The following is a 4,157-nucleotide window of genomic DNA, read 5'->3' as shown; positions in this document are numbered from 1 at the left end:
GCCCCCCCCCCCCCCTGCCGCCCTGGCCCGGCACCCCTGCCACGCCCAGGGCCGTGCCGGGCCGTGCCGTGCCGGGGGGCTGTGTCCCTCCCTGTGCCAGCCTATCCCCAGCACCCCGCTGGTCATTCCTCAGGAGGTGAGAGACTCACCTGTCACGCGTGGACCTGCAGCCCTCCCTTGGTTGCAAACGTGTCTCGGAGAGGGGCCAGCAGCAGCAGCTGGAAAACCGGGCAGGGGGCGGGTGTCCCGGGAGGTTCGACGGGGAGGGTCGGCGCCGGAAGGGTGCCTGGGAAGCCAGTGCCGCCTGACCCTCTCATCCCGGCGAGCACCCCAGCCTCTCTGCTGGCTCTTTCTGACCCCGACCACCCTTGTTCTTTCCAGCTTTCATATCACACTGAAATCCCCTCCATCCCTGCATCTTCATCTCTTCCACTCTTGTTTCCCACCTCCTTTACGTCCTGTCCTCCACATCATGCCAGGATTCCTTCTGCCTGAGCTCTCCACAAGGCTCTTCTTGGCCCTGGTCCCCTTGAACCCCCGAAAGTGACCTTGTCCTTGCTGTCCACTGTGCAGCCGCTGCTCCCTCTGCTCCCAGAGTGGAAGGGGCCTGCTACCCCCGCCAGGTCTATGGGACAGCTCCCTTTCCCAAGCTGTGAGTGAAGCAGATTCTGGCTTCTGCTTCTGGAAGGCATTTTGGAACCCAGCTCCTGGCTGTGCTTACCCCAAATCCACCAGACACGAGTCTGAGAGAAGCAAGTGAAGACAAGTCTGGAGAAAGTCCAGTCTCACTGCTATGGAACTTCTCCCTTGTATTTATTCCTCATTTTTCTGTTTCCTTCCCTAGCTCCTCAGTGGGTCTTCAGATGGGTATAATTCCCCTTTCTTCTTGCTGTTTACACTGTGGTCCTCAGTAGTTACCCCCTACAGTCCTCCCCTGAGGAGAACCACTGCTTCTCCAGTGCAGTCCTCTGGTTTTCCTCACTCGGTCACTATCCCTGTAAGGAGGGAGAAATGACTGAAGGTGTTGTCCCCACGGCAGACACTACAGTGGCTCTGTAGTCCCTGGACTATCACTGGCCTTTGGAGGTGCCCAGAAGCTTGGGGATGAGGGAAATTACCATCTGACAGATGCATGCTCTTTCTTCTGGCAGACTCACGTGTAGTTGACCTTGATGAAGTGCCATCAGCTTAACCTTACTCAAAGCAGTGCTAAGATCTTCATTTTTTTGATACCAAATACATCAGGTGGTTCCTGGAAACTGGCAAACAGCTATCCATTATCAAATCGTGTCTTTTTTTTCATACAGCTGAGAAAAGAAAGTAGCATCTCAATTATTTTTCCTTGGCTCATCTAGGGAGATGATATTCCTAGAGCAAGGTTTACCCTTCAGCCTTGCCTAGCCCAGAGGTGGTATTGGCCTCAGGGGCCTGGGATTTGCCCCCAGCATTTGTAGGAATAACTTGCCCAGTCCCACCCGCACCCCCATCCTTATGGCACAAAGAAAGAGTTGCCTCCCCTGAAAGTCCAGGTCACACGGGGGCTGGGAAAAGGTGAGCGTGGGGCTGCCTCCAGCCTCCTGAGAAGAGGACATGGTTCCGCCTCTTCTTCCTGAATGGTACTTTGAATTTCTTCTGTTAAAGCAAGCCAGATTTGCTCCAGGAAAAGATGCTGTTCCTCACCAGTAGGGACAGAGGGCTGCCAAGAGGATGCCCTGGCTGGTGATGGAGCTGAACGGGTGCCTAGCTCAGAGTTGCACAGAATGCAACTTGACTCAGGGATCAGTGTGGGAATCGCTTCCATGTGGGCACCTGACTGGCAGAGATAATGGCCCTTCTTCTGCACCAAATCTGGGGCTTAAGCATGTGCTTGGAAAGTGAAGTGCCTGGACTCAAGGTCCTCCTAAATCTGCCATGGTTTGAGCCTAGCGTCTTTCATACCAAAATACTGGATGGGATGGGATAGGATGGGATGGGATAGGATGGGATGGGATAGGAACATCTCCTCAATGGAGCTGGGCAAGCTTATGTATTGCAGGTGGGAACAAAGAAAGGCAAGAAGCAAGATGGTCTGACTCAGCATTGAGTGGCTGAGGGCCTGGTCTCTTCTCCCAGTGCTGTTAGTGCATCTTATGTAAGAGATCATAAATGAAAACTGCAGCCACTGGGATGGGTGGAAATGAAGCAAGCAGAGTCTGGCCCTCCATGTAGCAACACCTAGTAATCAGTTAAAATCATTGCCACCTGCAGTGTGGCTGGGTGGTGGCTGTGTGCAGTACATGTAGTGCACTGGCTGCTAGCTAGCATTTTTGAAGAGCAAAAGTAATTTAGGAACTCCTCTTACAGACCCAATGGAGGGACATCTTGATAGCAGAGGCAGCAGCCATGTGACAGTGGGGGGAGAGATTTCTTCTCCCAGAGCACTGCTGCAGCAGGCAGGAGGATTAATCCAAGCCTATTTTCTGGAATTGATTTAACATTATGTTCGTTTATCTGCAGCTTCTGCTGAAACATTTCATATTTCAGATCTGATTTCAATGTTTCCAAGACTGAAAGGCTTCCTTCTCTAGGGAGCAGCAGTTCTACAAGAGAACAACAAGTAGGAGCCCTAGGGAAGCAGTAGAGGGAAGGAATATTTTATCTTTAGTAACTGGTCATTTCCATTTTGGAGGCAGTGAAAGAAGAACCATCTGGTGTGTGCTGAATATTCACTATGTAAACAATGACTTGGTTATGAATATGTGCATGTGTTATTGTTTATTATTTATAGGATTCCCTAGGTGTGCTTGACACTTCACAACCAGAAAGGAAGATCAGGGCTCCTGCATCTTGATATGCCCAGTATAAATTTGACACAATGCTGAAAGCATCCAACGATGGCAGACGAGGGTTGGGCAGCCAGCTGGGGGTGGGAAGGAAGAAGCCAGACCTGTGAAAAAGGGCAGTGCACGATTTTTGGAGCAGGAGCTGCTTCTTCTGACGGAAGATTGCTTTGGATGCCCATCCTCACATGTTCATGCCTGTTAGTTTGGGGTTTAATCCTCCCTTGCAATAAACACCATTTACATTTATTAGTTTAATTTTCTACTCCTTAAGAGCTCTGTTCCTGCAACGTCCTGCCTGGAAATGATGCAGAATGTCAGGAACCTTGCTCCAATAACTTTCCATGATAGTCACCTGGGAGTGATAGCTCTGCTCAGTTGTCTTGAGCTTTATGGCTCAGGAGCTCCAAATCAGTCAGCTGAGACAAATGTTTTTAGAGATGTTTTATTGTGTACTTTACCTGATAGTCAAAGTATCTTGAAAGCAAGGAGAAGAGTCCTACCATGACACTTTGTTGTTAGGATATAACATGTGGTACTGAGGCCTGCTGGGGATGACAGGAACTCAAGCGCACCCAGACACCTGCAGAGGATGCTCAGAGCTTTGCAGGAACAAAATGCCCATAGTACTTCCCCTTTTCTTTTCTTTCTTTTTCTTTTCACTACTGGAGCTTTTCCATAGGGGGTTTTGCTGCAGCATTCAGCTATTCCTCTGGTGTGGAGACAGTATTATGGGCAGCGTTTGATGAAGGGAGCAGCTTTAGGCACTTGAAGGGAAGAATCTTGAGTCTCTTAGGGGAAGAATTCCCACACCATTATGAGGACAGAGCTCAGGAGCATTTGCAGGGCGAGGGGGATGGAGGAGAGAGTGGACCACAGCCACAGAAAACAACCCTGGCCTGAGCTCGGGCCCAAGAGTGCCTTCCTTCCTACAACACTCCCTTCCCACCTAACATCAATATTTTCTCTTCCTGCTGTTATGCTCTGACACACTGAACTTCACTTGACTGCAAAAGTTTGTTTCCTGACACCACCACCAAGCAGAAAATAAGTGAAATGTGATTTTTGCAACAGCTTTCCTGACACGGTGGGGTACACCATAAATTGTGACTTAGAGCCCTTGCTTCACACAGGCCTGTTGCTCCATTGGATGGGCTCGCTAAAATGGACAAGAGCATCATGAACAATGTGATATTCCAGCTCCTTGGAAACATGCTGGCCATTTGATCTTTCTCCTCTGCTCCCAAAAAATTATTTAGATGTTTATATGGCTCCAAGAGAGTGAGATAGGTTGGGAAGGACAATGAGACATGTAAGGACTTTCACACAAGAAGAGGC

Source organism: Corvus brachyrhynchos, unplaced genomic scaffold, assembly GCF_000691975.1.
Source record: "Corvus brachyrhynchos isolate BGI_N302 unplaced genomic scaffold, ASM69197v1 scaffold115, whole genome shotgun sequence".
Lineage (NCBI taxonomy): Eukaryota > Metazoa > Chordata > Aves > Passeriformes > Corvidae > Corvus > Corvus brachyrhynchos.
The sequence above is the reverse complement of the archived record's forward strand: the minus strand, read 5'-3'. Positions refer to the sequence as shown.